This window comes from Harpia harpyja, chromosome 17 (assembly GCF_026419915.1).
Source record: "Harpia harpyja isolate bHarHar1 chromosome 17, bHarHar1 primary haplotype, whole genome shotgun sequence".
Lineage (NCBI taxonomy): Eukaryota > Metazoa > Chordata > Aves > Accipitriformes > Accipitridae > Harpia > Harpia harpyja.
Genome location: NC_068956.1, coordinates 4,956,302 through 4,979,347, shown reverse-complemented (window position 1 = coordinate 4,979,347; position 23,046 = coordinate 4,956,302). Strand labels below are relative to the sequence as shown.

General features: G+C 43.0%; 1 protein-coding gene across 9 annotated transcripts in view; it reads left to right on the top strand.

Annotated features, from left to right (window-relative positions):
• The first annotated feature begins 1,485 nt into the window (after positions 1–1,485).
• TENM4 (teneurin transmembrane protein 4) overlaps positions 1,486–23,046 on the top strand; it is a 599,338-nt gene continuing 577,777 nt past the window's right edge. For 6 of the 9 annotated variants that reach the window (XM_052812175.1, XM_052812176.1, XM_052812174.1 and 3 more), the window contains exon 1: positions 1,486–1,771. The gene's annotated coding sequence lies outside the window, so the exon portion shown is untranslated. The remainder of the gene's footprint in view (positions 1,772–23,046) is intronic. The other 3 variants (XM_052812181.1, XM_052812180.1, XM_052812179.1) reach the window with 1 other exon arrangement.

Sequence of the window (23,046 nt, the reverse complement as noted above, 5' to 3'; positions counted from 1 at the left end):
TAACCTTAAATTATGCAACTGAAATCTCGCAGGTCTTCTTCCTGAGAATTTGATTTTAATTATTAAACAACACAAGTACTTAAAAATAACAACAATAATAATAATAATAACAACAATAACGTAATAATAGTAATAGTAGTAGTAATAGTAATAGTAATAATGAAATCTCCTGACACCACTGTGGATGATGCTCCCTGATCCCAAAAGCAAAAAATTATGCAAGTTGCCTGACTGGGGGCAGGGGAGAACAGAGGTTTCCCCTTCCTTATCACATGTGCTGAAGCTGGGATGCAGCTGACCAAGCCCAAGAAGAGGGAGAGGCTCACCAGGGCCAGGCCATGAAGGCACCACGCGAGGCGGCTCTCCATCCCTCCTCATCCCCATCCCGATCCCATCCCATTCACGTGCCAATGCCCATCCCATGTCATCCCCATGCCTATGCTCAACCCATGCCCAAGCCCATCCTCTCCCCTCCCTATTACCTTCTAATGCTTATGTCTACGCCCAGTCCATCTCATCACCATGCCCATACCTATGTCCGTGACCTTGCCATGCCCATGCCCATCCCCTCCCCATGCCCCTGTCCATTCCCTCTACATGCCATGCCCATCCCCTCTCCACGCCACGTCCGTGTCCATGCCGTACCTTTGTCCACGCCAATGTCCATCCCCATGCCTATGCCATGCCCATCCCTTCCCCACGCCCATGTTATACCCATGCCTTCCTTATGACCCTCCTTCCCCGTGCCCATGCCCAACTCCTCCTATGTCCATGCCATGCTCATGGCTATGTCCACTACTGCCCCATGTCTATGCCATGACTGTGGCATGTCCATGCCATGTCCATGCCTTCGTCCTCCCCTGCCCCATGCCTATGCCGTGACTGTGTCATGCCCATGTTGCCACCTCATACCGATGCCCATCTCCTCGCCATGCCCATGCCACCACATGCCGTGCCCGTGTCCATGTCCCTGTCCATGCCCATCTCCTCGCCATGCCCATGCCACCACATGCCGTGCCCATGTCCCTGTCCGTGCCCATGCCCACCTCCTCCCCACGCCCTTGCCATCCCATGCCCACCTCCGTCCTCCCCATTGCCCACGCCACGCCATGCCCATGCCTCCCTCCACGCACGCCAGCGCCATGCCCATGCCCAGACCCGCGTCCCCTCCGCCCCACACCTACGCCACGCGTGCCCCACGCCCACCCCCATCTCCCCCCAAACCCATTCCCCCCCCAAAGCCCATCTCCACGCCGTGCCCATCCCCTCCGCACTCCATCCCCACTGCCCGTGCCCGAGCCACCCAGCCCCCGCCGAGCGGAGCCGAGCGGAGCCCGGCGGTGCGCAGCAGCCGGCCGCATGTGTGCCTGTCATTCCCAGCCCGGGAGCGCCGGCTCCTGCCTCCCATTCATGTAACCTGTGTGTGTCTCTCTTTCTCTCTGTGTGTAACAGGGAGAGGGAGAGAGAGAGAGAGCGAGGCGAGGAGAGGAGGAGGAGGAGGGGGGGAAGCTTTAAATAAAGCCTTTGGATTGCAGCTGCTTATTTTGGGCAGTCCTAACCAGGGACGATTCCTGCCAGGAAAGAAGCTGGACCGGTCCTTTTTTTTTTTTTTTTTTTTAAATTTATTTTGATTTTGATTTTTTTGGGGGTGGCAGTGGTGTATTGCCGAGCTGCCTGCTGCGATGAGCTCCGGCGCCTGGCTGTAGTTGCCCACTTTGGGATCGCTGGACACATAAGTGGCATTTCGGTGGGGGGGAAGCCTGCAGACATGGTAAGCTTTGCTTTTTGCTCTGAAAAGTGCATTTGCGCGATCGCCTCCCTCCAGTTTTCCCTTCCCCCTTTCCTCTTCCCACCAAACAGACAGGCACCCGGGTTGGGGCTTGGAGAGAAGCTCCCTGAATCCCTGGCTTTTCCTCCCCACCATCCCTCCCTCTTGCCCAGCTTGCTTTTCTCCCCTCGCATCCCAGCCCTGCTGCTCCCTCCGCACACAGTTTGCAGCAATTCAGCAGGAGGGAAAGATGCTGCCGGAGGCTCCTGCTTGGGGCGGTGGGGACCAGGCACCCTCACACTGGCAAGACCTTGCTCCGGGGGATGTTCGGGGTGCCTTCTCCCATCCAACACCCCCCCCCGACCCTTCCCTCTGCACCCCGAGCGGTGCGGCTGTGCTGGGGGGGGGGGGGGAAGGCAGCAGTGCAGATTTGGAGGCAAGGATGCAGCTTTAAGATCAATCGGTGTTATTTATGTAATAGTAAAAGCGAGGAAGGGGGGGAGAAAGAAGGGGGGGGGGAAAGTGCCTTGGTATTTTTCAGCTGCACAAAGCTCCTTTTGCTCTGGTTGAACCCTCCGCCCCGTCCCCGTGTCCTGGTGCAGGGTGGTGGGTGCGTGGGAGGGGGGGGTGTGGGTGTGTGTATGTGTGTATGTTTACATTTGGATCTGCGATAGAGTCAGGGATGGGGAAGGGGTCTCCCATTTTCCACCGGAGGGTGGGTTTGCCTCCAACCAAAATAAGAAAAAAACCGCGCTTGACTGCAACTTGAGTGACAATTCTCTTTCTTAGGCATTAAATGTTAAAGCCCTGCTTCCAGCCATGCCCTGCCAATATTAAAAGCCCCTCCAAACAGTGTGGCGTTTGAGAAAAGATGCTGGAGTGCCTGGGAGAAATGCAGTGGTTCAGACTCGTGCTCACATTCTCAGTAATTTGCATTTTGAAATACCAATTTGGGCTGTTGAACATAAAACCAGGCTGCTACCAAAGGGCGTTTATTTCTTGGTAGTTGTTTTGATTAAAAATATTTTTTTTCTTGGTCTAAAATATCTGGGAAATTTTGCTTTGAAATAAGTAGTAGTTAAGTCATGCCAAATCTTTAAAAAATAATTAAAAAAACCCAAACCGTAAAGTATTCATGAAGGCACTATGTATTTACTCTTTCTTAGCATGACCATGCTTAGAAATTCGCAGTGGTTACAACCATCTAAGCACATGATTTGGGAAAAAAAACAAACAAACAAAAAAACCCCAAACCAAACAAAACCAGAACATTTATGCCACAGTCATCCTTGTCTTATGGGATACACAGTCTGAAATAGGTTTTTCATACAGCCAAAACAGAGATAGCTAAATACTTATTAACTAGATAAAGACCTTTCTGCGTCTTGAATGCATTTGCTTATGGCTCTTCCAGGAAAGTTCAATTCTTTATGATTAAAAAAAAAAAATCAACCACCAAACCCCTGAATCAAACTATAAAATAATCTCTCCACCTCCACCCCATCTTCCTTCTTAACTTTTTGCAGTGAAGTCTGCATGTATAGCTGCATTTTTTTTTTTTTTTTTTTTCGGAGAAAAGTCCCGCGTGAAGGGAGGGACATAAAATGAGAAAATGAGAGCAAAGCTTTGAAGTTGGAAGTTGTCTGCGCTTTTTAGAGGTAAACTTCAGCTAAAACCTGGCAAGTTGTTAGTGTGCTGCTGCCTGCTCTGGGGTGCAGGAGTCGGGCAGGGGAATTTGGCAGATCCCAACCTATCCCAACCCCATTTCTTTCTGCTTCGCTGACCCTAATAAAATTGCTTACTAGTAGAGTGGCCCCTCCTCTCCTGTGCAAAGTGCTCTGCTCCCAACATGTGCGCCATATGTGCCTGCAATACCCAAGGTTTACCATCTATATTATTATAGGTTTACGCCTATATTATGCCAGCAGCCCCCATATACCAGCCGCACTGGGTCCGGCAAGGGCAAGGTATCGGCCACTGGAAACCCCAACACCTCTTTGCCGGGAGAGGCTGGGGCTGAGCCAGTGATTTGTATTTAATTTATTTCATTGGCTTTTTCCGAGCCAGGCGCCTCCCACTTAGTGTCTCAGCCTGTAGCACTTTTATAGGCTTGGGTGGAAAAAACAAGGGAGTGTGTATATATATATATATTTTTAGTACGGGGTGTGTGTGGTGAGGGGCATAAAGGTAGGAAGACGTGTCTCTCTCGCACTGTTTTGCAGGGAGACAAGCCTTCAAAGCAGCTCGCTTGGCTCTGCTTGTGTTAAAGGCTGTAGGAATTTGCTGGTTTGTGGCCATTGCGAGTTGCCCTTCCCTGCTAAATTCCCAGTTCCCAGCCTATGCCACGCTGCTGGATCAGTCCTTACTGGTGCAGGCTGTTTTGTGGCCAGGAGGATTCCCTTGCTGCCATGATCCTTTAAGAATATGACTCCCAAACTAGCGCACGGGCATGGAAAATCAGGGTTTGTGCCGGTTTCCAGCCGGTTTGGGGACGGGGAGGGGAGCGTGAGGTCGCGGTGGGTGGCCAGGCGTTTCCCAGGCGTGCGAAAATATTACCTGGGTTGTGATTTCCCCTGGGAGCGGGACCACTGCTCTGCTCAGGACCACCCTGGGAAGGGGGTCTGCACCCACAGCTGAGGCGGGGAGAGGAGAAAAGGTGCCTTTGCAGACAACCTGGTTTGGGTTTTCCCCCTTTTCCCCCCCCAAAAAATCACCAGAACTTGGAATTACTGCCACTGCACTGACATGTACTGTATTTCTGCAGGGACTTCTGCCTCTGTGCCTCACCCTCCCTTCCCGTACATACGTGCGTGCATGTGTGCACATCTTTACAAGGGGAGATTTTCAATGTATCTGTCATTTCCTTGTGTGAGCTGGAGAAAAAATGTCATGTTTTGGTGGAGAAAGAGGGTCTTTGGGGTGGAAAGAGGTTCTCGGGCTGGTCTTTGGCAGGGGAAGGGGAGAAAGGCAAAAGGAGGTGCACAAGTTAACTTCGTAGTTTCCTTTTTTATTAGCAAGGGGTCCTGGTTTAGAAAGGCTTTTCAGGGGAGAATTTACCTTCTCTGATTTTAAAAGATAGGGAAAAATCATTAAGAGAAGAGAGTAAAACTGCTCGTCTGGGTTTGGTTGGGGAGGGAGGGGAGATACCTCCCTCCCCGATGATTTATTTTACTACGTGGATGGAAGAAGGGAGACATCACTCTGGTTTCAGTGGGTCTGGGGAAAGAGATTTGCACTGAGAAGACTGTGGGGGTTTGAAGTCCTTGTAGCTTAATTATTTTCCTTGACTCATTTAAATTAGATGCTTTCCTTTTGTTTTGGTGAGCAGATAGTACACTGGCAAGGGAAAATGTTGTTCTCTTTTGTTTTACAAAATGAGGAATTTTTTTGCTTTTATTTTATTTGATTGGTTTCCTGGAGTGCATAATAACTAAAATGTTATTTCATTCCTTCTACAACATGTACACTATTCCAATTAAGAGCCCGCTCTGATTATTTTTAACCTGGTATTTTACCATTTCTCCGCTCAGGAGAATAAAACATTGAGTTCTTGCACTTTAAAATAGCTGAGATGCTTAAGCAAAACTACCTTTTCCCTGGGAAAGTCATTTCCAGTTCTGTTCGAGTTGCTGCTTCACTGGTTCATTTTCTGACAGAATCACATCCTTGCAAGGAGCAGAACTATGATCTTACATAACTCGATGTTTCCAGATCAAAAGTTACAAATATTGCAGTAATACCACGATGAGAGAGATTTGGCAGGAGGAATGTTGCATGACATATGTGATTTCTTATTAGGATTTCAAATCAAGGCAGTTTTAAAAATTTATGGGGGGAAAAAGAAGAATTAAAAAAGATGAATAAACAAAAACTTGCTCGTCTGATATCTTCTTTAACATCACTTTCTCTTTTTATCTTATCTCCGTAGCCACTTGAGACTTTACTTTTCTTCTTTAAAGCAAACTCTTCTGTGTTTAAGAAATGTGTAACTGTAATTTCAAAAAGTGAAGCGGCTTGAAACTCTCTCAATTTGATTCAAAGAAATGAAACTCTCTGAATCAATGTCAATTCGGATTTAAAGACTGGCTGTTACCTGCCCTGTTACAAGGTCTATCAGCATAGCTTACTGTAACTCAAAGCTAAAATATTCTGTTTCTGCTTTGAACTGACAGATTGGCATTGCCGGGCACTTTGACAGAGTAACATGTACCACTTGCCAGTGAATTGGGTATTCATGGATCCTTAACCAATATGTTTCAGAGAAAAAGTCTTGTAATGAAATATTTAAAAAAATATAAATATATATGTATTTCCTCTTTGTTGTAGATTAAAAGCAAAAAGAATCATAGAGAAATTTTGTATCTTAACTATATCAGTATAGCTTGAGGAGTGGTGCTGTAGTGTGGCTGTAGGACTTATGTTCTTACTCGGGAGTAAATGTATGATTTGCATTCCTGTGTGCCATTTCACCGTTGCTGCGCTGATAGCCAGATAATTTTCCTAGAGATATATATTTTTTTTTTTTTTTTTTGCCAGCTGTCCTGCATCACTCTTCCTGGAGCATCTTTAAAGGCAGAGTTGAAATCTGAATGGGAGGGCATGTTTCCTTGGCTATGTGGAGTGACAAACACTTCTTACAGAAAGTTCAAATTTCTTGGGAAGTTTGAGCCTTACTCACCGAAAACCTTGTGCCTTTATACCAAATTGCTGTGAACTAAGCTGTTTGTGCTGTAGGAGGATTCAAACTTCATCCCATATTGTTCTGCTGGGTATCAGCAGAGGTGATCTTTTTTTGGAATGTAAAGATGTCCGTGAAAACAGCAGACACAGAAATCTGTGTTCTTCCAGTGTGTTGGCAGCCAGAAGGAGGAAGATGCACAATGACATGGAATAGGGCTGGCAGTTAAGTTTCCTATTCCAAGTAAGATTTGCTTTCTAGGCTGTTGACACATCCTTGGTTTTTTAAAAAGCAGGGGGGAAAAGGGAAGAAGAAGAGAGGAGTTGCTGATGGTCGGTTTAGGTGGAGGAGCTTGCTGAACTGCATTTATCAGTCCATTTAAATGGGGGTGATCAATTAGATTTCACTGATACCTCCTCAGGTTTTAGTGAAGTAGTATTTGCTACAGTCTAGGAAAAGCACTGCAGTCCAGAATCCCGCTTCACCACCATAACTACCGCTAAGGCACCGGTGCCAGATGCGCTACCCAGGCAGCAATAGCAAACGTGAAAGCAGGAGATGTCTCGCTGCCCATTGATTTAGGTTTTAGGTGATTATTCAGTGCAGTTATCTCTTTAAATACTGAGTAGAAGCTGTATCACTTGCCTGCTCGTGTGTTTGCACACACTAAGTCTTCAAAGTATTGTGAAGGTTGATCAGTTAAACAATCAAAAGTTAGAAAACAGAAGGATTAAATCTTATTTTAATGTTTTAATTCAACCCTGTGTTAACGTATGCAATCAGGCCCCACAGGCTTTGTCTTCTCCCCCTTGAACTCCAGTAAATGCACTGAAAATCTGAAGATCGCTTAAAACTTTGAGTCTAGATCTGTGACTTCTGGGGCATATTGGGTGCATGCATAAAATCAGTCTTGGTCTTCTATACCATGCTGTACGGAGGGAAAGAGGATTCATTTCCTGAGCAGGAGTGTCTTCAGGTACAGTCTGTCCACATAAAAGCAAACTCCTGGAGGCCACCAAGTCATAAACCATTTCGTCCACTGGGTCCCCTGGACAAAAATAACCCAATCTTATAAAGGAATTGAACTCCTAAATTTGATAATGGAAATTTTTCAGCATACTGCCACTTCCTTTTGAACTGCATCTGTGTCTGGATGCTGAAAACCATTTTCGCCTCACCTATGTAACGTAATGAAGAATAGGAAGGGAGAGTTTGGTTAGTCAAAAAGCTTTCAGAAAGAACTGCCAGAAGTAGTTGGAAAAACTGATGGAGCATGAGAGACGCTGGAATTTGCTTCCTGCTTGTTGATATACACAGTATTGGCTGGTTGGGCTTGGTGCAGCACAGATCCCGTCAGCCAGGAACCAGCAAATGCTGCTTTTCTAGAAAATTGCCCTTTGTGCGGCTGGGTTTAAGGTGTGATCAGCTTTTTTGGCATTAGCACAGATTTTTGTGCTCGAAAGCAGAGAACAATCTCAAGAGCCGATCTCGTGATGCATTCCTGCAGACAGAGCCGTGATCGGGGGTTACTTACGGTGCTAGAGCAAAGCAAAGTTCACATGGCCTTTAATTGCTCTTGTGAGTGTTTGACACGTAAGCAGATCAGACTCCGAGCTATCAAGATGATCATCCCGAGGTTGCAACACACTTTGCTTTGACACAGTAATGAAATGTTGGGTTGAAGTGACTTGCCCAACATTGCCCACAGTCTTGGGGCATCGTTCGGCTGCCTTAATCTGAAACACATTCGTCCTTATTCCTCTGTCTTCTGCTTAGTCACTACAAACCTTCCAGCTCTGCAATGGGTGAGACAGGGATCATAAACCTCATTTTCTGCTCCTCATTCTCACTGCTTCATCTCCAGGCAGGCTTGGATAAAACACAGTCTTGTGAATAATGACTGCATCGTAATGAAGGCAGGCAGGGTGCTTGATTAAGGCAATTTTCTTTGGTTTTTTTCTTAAATTCTGTGTCTCCAATATATACTTTTAAATCCTATTATTGGTCTGTTAGTCTAGTCTTCGTTGGAATTTTTTTTTTTAAGTCTTGCAAAAGGTAGTGGCTTTGTCAGGTTGCATCATTTTGGTATTTGTGTGTGTCAATGGCTTGAATTAACAGATCTTCATTGTTTGGTTTAACAGAGTAGTCTGCTCCCCCAAACAGATCCCTCCCGGTCCATCCCGCTCAGTCTGGTCCTCTCATCTCCTGCCTCTTCCAGCTCTATTCTGCAATCCCATTTTCATCCTTCTAATCCCTGCTCTTCAGGTCTCTCACCACCACCTCATTCAGCTCCTTCCAGCTGGGGATGATACCGAGCACCGGAGAGCATCTCCAGTTTCGGTTCTGATACTTGGATGCAGACCTGGCACATCCCACCGCACGAAGCGTCTTGTTTAGTCCCACACAGGTAGAAAGTTAAGTGATGGAAGCTGGCAAATGTGTACAAATGCACCCAGGAGCATGTAGCAGGAGTGTTTTTATCAAAGATGTCTAAACTTGGCCAAATTCACACAAATTCACACAAAATTCATTAAAAGAAAAACAGTTCTCTCCCAGGCAAATTTCAAGTCCTCCCTCTAAAGTACTAGGGATCCCACAGGAGGTTTTAGAGAGAAGGCTAAAGGCATTTTTTTAACATGGGTAAAACAACATATTTTTCCCTAGCCTTGTTCTCAGAATCTGCTGAACTGTTTTGACTGAAATTTTCCAAAAAACTTCAGCCTGAGGCAGACAGCTGGCATGGAAATTTTCAGCCCAAACAATTTGGTTAGTATAGTTATGAGAAATTGCGAATGCTGTTTTATTATTAAAGCTGCCTCGCTCTTCCCGTAATTGACAGCACTACCAACTTTGCCTTTCCCTAATAAACAGCTAACTTCAGATTTTGTTACAAACTAATTTTGTGTTTGTGTGTTTTATAGATATTTTTATATATTGGAAATTTATTATAAAACTGACACATGCATTTCAGCATATGTTAGCAGATGATGAAATCTCAAGCTTCCTGGAAACAAAAGTAAATACAATTAATGAGAAGCCCACAAAGCCGCATCAAAGCGATACGACATTGAAAGATTTGTAGAATGGGATTAAACCCAAAGAAATCTCAGGAGATGTTGCACTGACAGAGCAATCGCAGAAATTCCCATGTATCCCACCTTTGGGTTCACGGTCCTTCTGACAGAAGAATTCTGATTTAATATAACAACATTCTCTTGTAACAGCAACTGTTACTGCAAATCACAGCCAAAAAACAAAGCGGGGGGGGGAACCCCAAAAACTGAAAGAGCAGATAATTGTATTTTTTGTTTGATCAGCCTTTTTCTTTTTTTATCACCATTATGGGTGACTGCCAAGGCTGTAGTTTCCACATAAGAGAACCCATTGACATTGAAGAAGAGGGGTCCTGCTCTCCCCCTCTCCTCCCCTCCCAGTATCTTCTCTCCCCAGCTCCTGTCCTTCCACTCCTTCAAAATATGTCTGGTGATTTAATTCATCAACCCAGGTGAAAACTAGCTCCATCTTTTGCTAGGATTTGGGGGTTTTTTTCTGCTGAGGTAGTGACTTACATTGAGTCAATGCGGTGGGAGCACGTGCCGAGGAGAAGGGAGAAAGAAGGGGGTACAAACAGCTTTTTGGAGGTGATGAGTTTTTAGGTTAGTCTCATGATCCAGGAGGTTTTTCCTGGCTTGTCAACTGTTTACAGTAGTTGTATCATGCTGATATGAAGCCTAATTTTATTCATATTCAAATACAGAGTGCACCTTTTCATTACACTCTTCCATCTTCAGGACAGTCTTTTGGACCGTCCTGCTCAGTAGGCACTGGAGCAGTTGTCCTCTGGATTCTTTTTGAATCTGGTGTAGAGTTGTGTTGGCCACAATATCCTGTAAAAAAAACGTTTCAAAATTTATGACCATGCAGTGAGTGAAAAAGTCTTCCTTTTGTTCTGCTTTAAACTGACAATTTCTTAATTTCATTAGGTGACTCGTACTTTGTGGGTTATAGGCATCATGATTTAAGAGAGGTCTGCTCCTCCCACTTTTTGGTGTTCTTTCCCAAGCTGAAAATCCCTACTCTACCTCATCTCTCCTGCAAAAGTCTTTCTATATCCCCAATAATCTTTGCATCCCTTTTCTCTATCTTTGTTAATTCTACTATAGATTTTAGAGATGGGTTGACCAAAAATGCATGTGGCATTAAGAAAGAAATGCATCATTTGCTTAATACAGCACCATCCTGATACATTCTTCTCCTTTTGTTGTCTATTTTTTTCCTGACATACCCCAAGATTTTCCCTGTATATTGACTGGCACAAGCAGAGAGCCAATATTTGTAGAGGACATCCCATGGTGATTCCCCAGCCACCTTCCTGTGTGGTAACAGTTAATTTAGAGCCCACATTGTGTATGTATTGTTAGAATTGGTTTTCCCTTTATGCATTACTTTGCTTTTATTGACCCTGAATTTCATCTGATGTTTTTATCACCCAGCTAGTTACTCAGTATTGTAAGAGTAGGTTGTGGTGTAATGATTGGAGGCTTCGGGAGAGAATCAGAAAGCCCAGCAATGAAAAAGGCTCTCATTTTGACTTTTATTCTTGTCCTGGGGATAATCTGGACAAAAATATAACCAACAAAATCCACTTAATATCAAGTAAGAACAACAACCTGCCTGTCTTGTGACATCTGACTGTGAAGTTGTCTGTGGCTCAAATGTTTTTGCTTCTCATCGACAGCATCTAACAGTCTTTTTTCTCAGGCTTCTTTCTAGCGAGCATTTGCTCTTCCCTCAAACAGCAAATTATGCCCTTCACTTCATCCATGCTGGAGCAGCTGAGGCCTGAACCAAGGGACAACTTAATGACCACCTTCTCACAGCCTGACATGTTTCCCCTGCATCTCCATCTCCTAAATTTCACTCCTTCCTACCCTAAAATCCATGTTGTGTTCATGATGCCCTGCAAAGACACCTAGGATTTGGAAACTTGCAATACTCGCCTGTTTTTGCAAGAAAGTGTGAGCAGACAAAAGCCACCTGTCTGTCACTTAAAGCTGTGTTTGTTGATGGGCATTTGGGTCTACCTGAACAGTGCTTGCTTTAGGGCTTGGGTTTTATAGTTTATTATTGCTGGTGCTGTTCACAATATTATTTGGGATTGGAGGGATGCACAAATGACTCATATAGAAGCCAAAACCCATTGCTTACATCCCTGCATACCCCCCATATGCTTTAAAATGTCATCTGTTTGTGGCTCTCTGTGCCAAACACTGCTGATCACCGGCTCTGGGGAGCAACGTTATTGTACACCTGCATCACTTAGTTTTGTATTATTTTATACCTTCTGCATAATTAATGTTTTGTTGAATTTTATGTATTTATTTATTTTGGCGTTTTATGTCTTCTCCTGAGATTATCAGACAGCAAGTGTCTAGTTGAGAAGATGGCGACAGGAAAGAAGGGGATATCAGAAGCTGATACTAGGGAAGAAGAGCGGGTCTTTTTGGGAGGCGGCGTTGGGGGTGAGGAAATGGGGGGAATACCAGGAATGGAGGGACCTGTGCCAGCTCTTTCCATCCTAGAGTTGGATTGCTGCAGCTGGTGCTCTGTTGTGCTCTGTGCAGTGAAGATGGTTTGATTTTTTTTTTTCTTTTGGATTTTTTCCTCCCCTTTCAGAGCACGGAAGGCTAAAAATTCTGTAACATCTCTGCTATGCAAGAAATAATAATAATAAAAAAAAATCGGGATACTTTTTACTTGTCAGTTACTATTTCATTTCCCCACACGCAGCCCCACAAAGCTGCTGATCAACTGTGTGTGTGTGTGGGCACGTATTCTTCATCTGTGAATGCTCCTGTTTGTTTCTCTCTCTCCTTCCCTCTGTTCAAATGAAAATACCTTGAGCTAACTTTACACAGAGTATATGGTAGCTCACCTTGCATCATGTTTCCTTGAATATTTCATGAAGGCCTTTTTTTAAAATGTGCGCTGCTCTCGCAGACTGAGCGTTTGGAAGGGGACATTCCCAGCGACAAAGATTTTTGGAGATAACAAAAGCCGGCCACATCCAATCTTGCTTGAATCCCCAAAGCACAGCAACACTTTAACCTAAAGCAGGGCCAGATCCAAGGATCATTACTGTTAATTCAAAGGCTCCCGTTGGTTTTAATGGGCTCTGGCTCAGACTTTTTCGCTCCTGCTGTGGAACTATGCTGGCTCCCCCAGTGCAGAAAGACGAAATGGCCATGGAAATTGAAGGCTGGTTTGGAAATGGATGTCATTTCGACTGCCGGACTAATTGAGCATACGAGGCTGGGAGGGTGATAGGTTTGGGGTTTCCTTGATGTTTCCAAGTAAGTCAAAGTTCCTATAATGAAAACATGTAGAGTGGTGTTTTGTAACTATTTTTATACCTACATCAGACTTGATGTTAGTGGCTTTGAATTATTTAACGTTTTTCTTCCTCAGCTGTCCTCTCCAGTGAGTTTCCATTGCAGGAGTTGTTGTGTAAGGAACAATGCCGGCAGCCTGGCATTGTCTGCTGGGGGGGGGTTGCCTGGTTTTGTTTTGTTTCATTTCTTTAATCCTATTTTATCCTTTCTTTTGCTGGTGAGAGGGACATCAGGCCAAGGTATTAAATCATACTGACCAGCGTGGGCTGAAAATGAAGTACATGCCAGCTAAAGACAAAAATGGGGAGTTTTCTGCTTAAGCCACTGAGCGCTAATGTCTGTCACATAGGAGGAGCCAACTACTTAACATTCAGTCCATTCAAAAAACATTATTATGTCCCAACGGTAATTTAAAACCACATCTGTTAGAACCATATGTGGGGGAGGTATACCTTCCTCCCCCCCCCCCCCTTTTTTTTTTTACGTCCCAAGTTATTCTGTTTATAGGGTTATCTTCAATATGGGCCTCTTTCAAAATTTCAGACTGACAGCCATGAAATGCCTGGAACAAAAGAGCTAAATGAATTGAACTCTTATCTTTTTCCCTTTGTAATTAATGTGTGGGCTTTTAGTGGATATCTGTAAGTAGACATCCAGCTTTGAAAGGAAACCTTCTATAGATTGGGATCATGCCTCATGCCTCTGTTGCCTATAACTTGACATTTGTTTTTCCATCTGAGATATTAGATATTTCACAGTTTTCTCCTTGCTGTTATTCCCGCTTTCCATTAACAATGTATGTGACCTTTGAAAATAGCTCTTTTGGGCAGTCAGAGCATCTAATTTTTACTTTGTGGAATTGCCATTCGATTATTCTGTCCTTAAAAATAGAAGATAAAGGTTTGTTTTCAAAGCATCCGATCATTATTATCTGACCAGTACTAACTGGCATAATCTTGAGATCCTTAAACCTAAGCAGTGCTAATAGCATATCTGACATGGCTAGTGGAAGTCAGCTCCACAGAACCCTCAGGTCAAAATATCTGCTATAGGTCCCTCATTATATGGCAGGGAAAGTGCTCTGTGTCACCTCTACATGGGAGTGCAACATACTTTGCCGTGTCTTTGCGTACTCAAGTCCCGATTCATCCCAGCTAAACGTAAGCACCTGAGTGAATTGCTTCGAAAGAGGGTAATTGGTGGCAGAGTTGTACCTCCAGACTTGAAGCACAGAAGTTAAAGGAGCTCCTTATTCCTTCACCCATGTCACCTGCTCCCTCTATCTGAGAAGAGTCTTCAATAAAATCTGGACAAAGATGAGGTCCCGAGTGGCTGGCAAGCACTGACTTTCTCTCTGTGCTTGTTGAGAGTACGCACTGTGCAGTGGTAGGGAACATTTCCAAGACGTTACCCATCTTCGCAGAAGTCCAGTTTTGGATGGTGAGAGCAGGGAGAGTTGTGCTTCAGTTCTGGCGGTCAGGCTGTAACACCAAATGCTAGTGTTCAAGCTGTGATCCCCTGTTGTTAGCTAAAATTGTGCATGTTACGTGATGAATTTAGAGCACTCTCAGACCTCAGGCTAACACTCCAAATATCCCCCATAATAAACAGCCAATAACTGCTCTGCTCAGCCTTTTATATAAGTGCCAAATGCTTGTGTAGACTCCCATAGAAATCTTGGCCCTTCCTTGAAGTAATGGATTTCCCCATTAAGTGCATCCACATCTGTTTGCAGCGTCAGGCTTTCTACTGTTTGTCCTTCACAAATAGGCTGAGTACCTCAAAGAGAAATAATCAGAAAGTAAATAGATAAGCGTGCAAGTTGTATTCATGAAACCACCGTTCCTGAGCTACACATCTTTCCAGTGGCATTTACAGCGTGGCATATTGTGCATCTCCCTCCAGCTGTGCTTTAAGCACTGAGCAATGAATTTCGTAGCTAAACAGGATGTTAGTGATCCCGATGTACAGAGCACCTGACGACCGAAGAGTTAAATATGCAGCTATAAATAGCATGCCTACTTTGATGGGATGCATTGTATTGTAATTTTAGCTCTAATTAAAGTTTTGTTGTAGGCATGAAATATCTCAGTCTTTCAGGAACATGTGTAAATCTCTGAAATTAAGCTGGTTTTTGTTGTCTGAATGTTTTGGCACAGTTGTGCCATTGCATATGAAGTTTTATGAGTAGCAATATAATAGCGATGGTTTTGCATGTCAATGAGCAGCATTTTTTGATTCATTTTGGGTTAATCAAGTGCTGAAGTTAAAATGGAATGCATTAATTTGTTCTTGGTTTAAAACAAAACTCCACTGTGCCCTGAAAAACTTTTGCCTTCCTGTAGTGAGTTTGATGTTGAAAAGGTTTTGTGGGGTTGATTGCTTCCAGATAAGTGGGAAAGTAGCTATGCTGAAAAAAACTTTAGTTTGAATGATGTGCATGGAAAATGTGGGAAAAAATGAAGAAAGCTACCACAGAAACAACACGTTTTATGTTTTTGGCACAGTGTATTTCATATTCCTACTCCCTGTCCTTGTGTGATCCCTGAGCACTTGATGGATGAGAAAGATAATTGTTGATCATTTCATGAAGCTCTGCCAGTAACACATACCAAATATAATTAAACCTCCAATTTTATGCTTTTAAATACATTTTTCACCAAATATGGCAATTAACCACTTTTCTGTCAGAGCAGGAGGAGACAAGGTGTTTTGGGTCCTATTTTCTAGCCACACTTAGTGTGATGTGTGGGGGTTTTCATTTTCAAAACAGTTCCCCATTTCTGTTAGATCACTTCACCTTTGAGGTTTCATGGGAGTCATCCTGGAACTTCAGGAAAGTTGCCACAAACGATACTTTTGCTTGTTAGACTTCTTTGCATGGTGGAGTTGGACCAGCTCCAATAATTCCTGCCTCACTAGGTAACTCACTGTAAGATTCTTGCAGCTGGGACAATGAACAAGGGAAGTTGAATGTCATTCATCTCTGATTTTAACCCTTTGCCTCTGGTGTAGATTTCAGGTTAATTTCTTGGAGGAAGGCTTTTTAAAATACCTGTCGTCAAGCTGATTCATTCCATCCAAGGTTACTGGTCTTCCATCAGTAATATAGGCAAAAAAATCGATCGTGATCAACTTTGATGAAGCTGTGGTCTTACTCAAAAGGAGAGTCGACATTGTCCTTTTCTCTAATAAGTGAGAATATCCAAGAAACTATCATTTTGAAATGACAACCCTCAACCAGAGGGACCACCTTTAAGGGAAAACAAGGGGGAATGACAGATTGATATTGAAAGTTAACGCCTGATGGACACTCCCAGCACAGCCTGTCCGCGGCCGTCGGTTTCTGACTGTCCAGAGCCCGATTCCACCGGGACACACAGCACGATGCACTTTGCTCTCTCCTTGAGCATGAGGACATGCTCCATTAGCTGACACTTGTTTTTACAGCGTATGTGCCAGACAGATTGGGCAGGAGCTGAACAACCCCCCAGCCTGCAGATCGTGTCCCACAAGGCAAGTAGCTGATCCCCTTTCTGCCACCGTTTTGTGGTCGTGGAGACATCTCTTCCCCCCTGCTTCATTAGAGGACATGCTCCCAAGCCCTCCTCTTCCAGTTCCTTGTGCTTTAGCGCTGGGTGGACCTTAAATTTGAAACATAAATGTAAAGCAATTCTGAATGTCCTGATTTAACTCCGTACAGCTGTAGTTACACTAGCTAGTCATTAAGAAGTCAGTTTGACCTTAATAAGTATGTTAAAGGAGGGGACATGGAGACTTTTGATCTGTTTGCAGCTCTGTTTTGTGACCCAGAAGTCACTTGCATTTTTGTCTCTTAATTTATCCATCCATAGAAAGTTTTCTAATAAATTCCTAGTTATTTCCTCTTTGCCAAATCATTTCGGTGTCCTGGCAGCTCTGTCTCTCATTCTCCCTTCCTTTAATATATCACTGCAGTGTCCTGGCAGCACTTGTTTTAGGCTACAGAAATTCAGCCCATCATTCTTCATACAAAATTACTGAATGGGAATCACATTTGCAGTCAAGCTGGGAAGTAAAAAACTAGTTGACCTGTCTTTTGGAGCATTTGGTTTTATTAGGTTCCTACATGTGTTTACTTTGATCCCTTCAGTGCTATCCTAGAATACGATTCCAGGCCAGATTGTAAAAATGTCAGTTTCTTCAAACACATGCACAAAATCCTTTCTAAATTTGTCAGATCTTCTCAATTACAAATCCATTGTTCTGTACGAGACAGAGAATTGTTACTTCCACTTGGAAAGCATTAGCCATTTAGCTGTCAGGAGCTCGCAGGATCCAGCACTGTCTCTAACGTGCTGTGTTCGGTATAGATGCATTCCCAAATTTACATTGTCCCAAATGTCAGATTTAGAAACGAGCTGAATTCTATATTACACCAAAAGAGCTGAATCCCGGGACATTCTGACAATACAAGTATATTTCCTTTCTGCAGATCCCACATTCAGCAGAGACTGATAATTTCAGAGCATGCACTTGACCAATGCTCCAATATATTGTGGGTAGGCCTTTTCTTGGCTGGAGAATGTCTTGTCCTTACCCCACCTGCCGTTCTGCGTCCAGCTCTGGGGTCCTCAGCACAGGAGAGACAGGGACCTGTTGGAGCGGGTCCAGAGGAGGGACACAAAGATGATCAGAGGGCTGGAACACCTCTGCTATGAGGAAAGGCTGAGAGAGAGTTGGGGTTGTTCAGCCTGGAGAAGAGAAGGTTCTGGGGACACCTTATAGCAGCCTTCCAGTACCTAAAGGGGACCTACAGGAAAGCTGGAGAGGGACTTTTTACAACGGCATGTAGTGATGGGACAAGGGGTAATGGCTTTAAACTGAAAGAGGAGAGATTCAGGCTGATATAAGGAGGAAATTTTTCACAATGAGGGTGGTGAGACACTGGCCCAGGTTTCCCAGAGCGGTGGTTGATGCCCCATCCCTGGAAACATTCAAGGCCAGGTCGGACGGGGCTCTGAGCAACTGATCTGGTTGAAAATGTCCCTGCCCATGGCAGGGGGCTTAGACTATTCGACCTTTAAAGGTCCCTTCCAACTTAAACTATTCTATGATTCTATGATTCTGTCTTCTAGGAAAGGACATTAAGAGTGAAAAAAAGCAAAACAGACCTGAGTACAAAATCACCCCATGTTACTGCCCTTGGCTATTGAATTTTCTGCTTTCTCATCACAAATATAGTTTTAAAAGAGGAATAATGTTTCAAAACTATCTCAGATCCAACAATTAGCAGTGTTAGGTATCTGCCCCATTAAATCAGTTTAGATATAGTCTCCTCACATAGGATGTTGATAGGTGGTAACAATATAGTTAACTTTCCAGCTTTTTTTATCAGCAATGACTCAGTGTTTTCTAGGCTGGAAGACTGGGGTGGAGACAGAAAATGCCAATGAAGCAGACTAGTTGGAGTGCAAATAGAGAAAAGATCTGCATTTCTAGATGAAAGCAAGTCCCTTTGTTGTCTTAATGTATCCTCATTGGTTTTACAAAAGGACCATGTGAAGGACAAAATCAAAACATACAGTTATCTTAACCGTTTGGTCAAGTACCACTCCCACCCAGGCTGCTTTTTGTCTTTCTGAATGAAGGTGTTGGGAGAAGTATGCAACTGGGGGGTGGAGAAAGTCTCCTCAAGTCTAAAAGTTTTCTTTAACTTCAGATTGGTTGGAGCAACTGATGTACTAAAGCCACACAAATCAGATAAGGTGTAAAAGGGCCGTGCAGGATGACTCAGATTCATTCCTATGAAAAGAAGATCAGCTCTTCAAACTGAAACAGAGGGAAGCATAGGGGAGGGAGGGTCCCAAAACAAGCCGATAAAGCCTAAATATTTTCAAACTTTGCTCATAACAATTACTGTTATTTTAGACATCCTTTTGGGGAGCCATCCAGAGAAGAGGAAAAGAGTAGGAAAATATTTTTAAAAGAGGTTAACACAAGAAACCTCCATCTTTTCTTACAAGCTGCACTGGGAGATATGTTGAAGACAGATTACGAAACCCCCCTGAGGCAAACATGCCAAAATTTTTTTCAGTATCTGTCCAGTTAAAGCATCTATTTAGTGAGCCTATCCAAAGCAGATGCCACTTTTCTCTTTGATAAAGGACAGTGCAGGGCCTCTTGATGGGGACTATTACCTTGTGGTCACCAGGGAGCTGCTTACTAGTAAAAATTAAAGTAACCGCCACAGCCCAACAGGTATCAAATCCCTTTTCTCCTCCTCCTATTCAACTTAGGGTGAACGTGGTGGGGGAAGGTTCCTTGTCAAAACTCATTGTGCTAAGAATCAGAAAATCCTGTGGGTTAGGTTCCTTTCTTCTTCAGATCTCCTTGGCAGGAAGCTTGTGTTGGCCAAGACCCAGGGGTTTCTAGCTAATAAATTATTATGTTGGAGGGACTGCTCACCCTGTATCCATGCTAATTAGGTTCTTACCAGCAATCCAGGTCAGTTTATGTTGTCGACGTTAATGTAGGACAGGCAGGTAGGACCATGTGTAGTTTTTTCTTATTTGCAAAATAAGGCAGAGTCATCGTTTGTAAGGAAAGCCCTGTCAAATTCTAGGTTTTCAAAGTCTCTTTGGGGCAAAACTGGAATACCGGTAGCTCCCTGTCATTTCTTGTTATTGGCTCTGTATCTTGATGGTCCTAATTAGAAATACTTTATGACTGTTAAGATAGCTAACCTCTAGGCAGGAAGGTTTCAGAATGACATGGATGTCCTTGGTACGTATTCTTCACACCCCAACTACTCCTTGAAAAAGTTCCATATGATTATTAATAACTCCAAGGCATATTATTTCCCACTTGAGAAACAGTGACTGAAAGTCAGAGATACAGACAGAGGCACTGCCAGATAATATTTTGGAGGAGGATATTGAGTACATTTCAACAAAAAAAAAAAAAGAAAAAAGGTCCACAGAAATGTTTTACAGTAAAGGGTGTAGTTTTTAGAGTTGCCACACTATCCAGTATTGCCAAGGACTTATGACAGGAAAACTGCTTTAGTAATCAAACTATGTAAGAAAACTAAGAGGGTAAAGACCCTTCTGTGAGACGAGTAAGTGTATAATGGTTTCTGTATTCCTGTTACTTGTCTTTAGTTATCCGCAGGTGTCAGCTGACTCTTAATAACCCCAACACCCATTAATTCAGAATGATTTTTTATCCTTCATAAAGTATATTGGATACAGCAACATAGATTAACTAATCCCTACCTGTATAAGAAGGGCTATTTCTGACTAAAGTTTTATTCATAAAGGGAATTGTTCTGGTACAGTGTGTAAGTCTCTCTCCATAAGTTATTACTGATATTTTTACTTTCTTATGCATCTTTCCAACTAACTTTTTACAACATCATGAGAACTATTTCCTAGATTTACATTGCTGCCCATGTTTATCAGTGACCTGGGATAAAAAATATGGCCATTGCCAATAGTTTGCAAGTGATCCAAAAGTTGGGGTAGTTAGTAATGAAAGAGTAGGAGATACTGACAGAGATCTAAGTATTTTGGTAAGCTATGTACAGACAAGCAGTCTCTTCTTTAATGTAGTGAAACGTAAACTCATATATCAAAGAAGAGAAAAAGCAAGGCATACTTGTCATTGGGGATACTCTCTCCAGTCACTCGGAGACTGCAAAACACTTCTCTGGCATGATAGATAATTAGGTAAAAATGGAGCTTTCAGTTTAATGTGAACTTTTATTTGGGTACGTGAACAGGGGAGTCTCATGTAAGCATAGAAAATCACCTCAGTGTTTGGCATGGGTTAACTGCTGTTGAAATACTTCTTTCATTTAGTACCAGTGATAGAGAAAGGATGTTGATAAACTAGAGAAAATTTAGAAAACAGATATGAGAATGATTAAATGCTTCATAACAGATCAGACAGTGAACAACAGGGAAAACTCCAATTGTTTAGCTCCTCAAAGTGCAAGTTTAGGACCGATGTGATCATTTTGACTACTTACTGAGGCAACAGAACTTCACTGGCAGAGGGCTCTTTTGAATATATGCGACAAAGACGCATCAGTAAGAAACGTCAGGAAGCTCAAGCTGGCCAAAGAGACCTTAAGCAAGCTACGTATTATTTAATATGAAGGGAATAATTTAAGGAGGAATATAATGGTTCTCTAGACATGGAATATATTTTGCTTTGTTGTGTTTTTAGTACATACTTTTGTTCAAGCTGGAATTAACTCAGCTACACCCTCCACTCTCTTTTACACAAAGGGTCTGGCTAGTGGTGCCTCTTACCTGTATAACTTCTGAATGCACTATATATATATATATATGTATTTTGATATTCAGCACCTCATTCTTACATCTCCTGTGTGGATAGCAGTGGTCTTTGCCCTCTGCATGTTTTAGAAATAGTGACAACTGCATTTCCTGAGCAGAGCTTTGATTTCCAAAACCATTCAGGGATTTTTTCTTGGGTTTTTTTGCTTATCAAGAGCTTGATCAGAGCTACTCACACATCCTAAATCTGAATATAATGAAACTAAACATGTAAGAAACCATAATCATCTGGATTGTTTGCCATTCTTCACGTTTTGTACTAATCTGCATCTGTACAAAATTAATGTAAATGACTTATAATTGGATAGCAGTTTACATCCCTATATACCCTATACGTGACGAGAGAGAGAATGCGAAGCAGCAGAGAGTCAAGTGTCTGCTGCTGGATCTAGATTGAACTAGAATTTATGAATAGATAGAAAAGTGAAATAAATCTTCTAAAATAGTCAACTCTGGAAATAAAAAATGGTTCTTTTCTGGTTTTGAGTGTTTTGGAGTAGAGAAAGCACGGATATGAACACATAGCATTTATTTAATCTGAAATTTGTTATGTGTTGCTAATCCAGAGAAATCTCAGTACAAGCAGTTGGGTCCCATAATGCACCAGATTTGTTTTTTGCAGCCTCAAGTCCCCTCTTAGTTTTCTGACTTGGCCCAGCCTGCAACACTGCCTTCACATCATACAGAGATGTGTTTTGTTTTAAGAAGAACAAGACAACAAATCCATCGATCTTATTACCAAGTGAAGGAAGAAGTAAGGAAAAAGGAAAACTGTGTTCTCTCCTTTCTTTAATGGCACTGAAATGGAAGCTGAGCCTCTGATCTGCTCCTAGCATCAGTCCGTATCAGTCCATATCTCCTATGTATCTCTTTATGATTACATCAAAGTTAAAACAAGGATCACTGAGACATAAGCACTTGGGAATGGCTGTGAGCAAACGTGGACAGGTCTGGAGGCAGAGATGGGTGCTGGCTTCTTAAAACTACCGTGCCTTGATTGGAGTTGCTCATTTATTCATTCCCTCAAACTGCAACCAAAATAAGACAACATCAAACCAAAAAGATTTGATCCGCCAAAGGGCTTCACTAACTCAGATTGTTTAAAACAAATGCATCCTGATTGATGTGGCCTCTGGATGGAGGAGATCCTTGTTCTTCATTGGTCTTGCCTTTTGCAACCAGTTACATCAGTGCAAAATAAATCCAAAGAGAGAATACTTGGTCAAAGTCACTTCATAAGGCTCTGGACTATATGGAGTCTCCTTTTTGTACATAAGGCTTAATAACTTTATGAAGAGCAAGCCAAATGAGAAGATGGTTTGTGGATTGTGGCATCCTTTTGTCCCTTGTTGATTTTGGCCCATGGCTTTTCATGCTTTAGGGTCAAACAAGACGAAGAGCGAACCCTAATAGGCTGGAACACAGAGAAAGAAATATTCCTGCCCAATTTTTATTTCCAGCTGTTCTCATTTTAGTCTTCCCAATTAGGGCAGAGATCAGCAATGTTTTGTCTCCTGTCAGAAGCAGGGAGAGAGTGGGACAAGGGTGTTGGCTTTACGGGAATGGGTGGGCTTTCTGGGAACTGAGGTGGCAGGGGGCAAACTCAGTGTTACGAGACACTGTTATTTCACTTCCAGAAAATGGTTGGGCTCTGCAAAGTTTAGCAGACCATTGGTTCATGAGCATGACTACAAGTAATGGTAACTTATAAATGCAGCAGTGTTCAAGGCCTTACTCCTTTTTCTTTTTTTAGTGTTTGGTTTGGCAAGCGATAACTTTCATTGCAGCTTGAAACCCCTAACAATTGATTATTGAACCAATAATTGTGGCATCGTAAAATACCTACTCCTTGCACAAAGCTTTCCT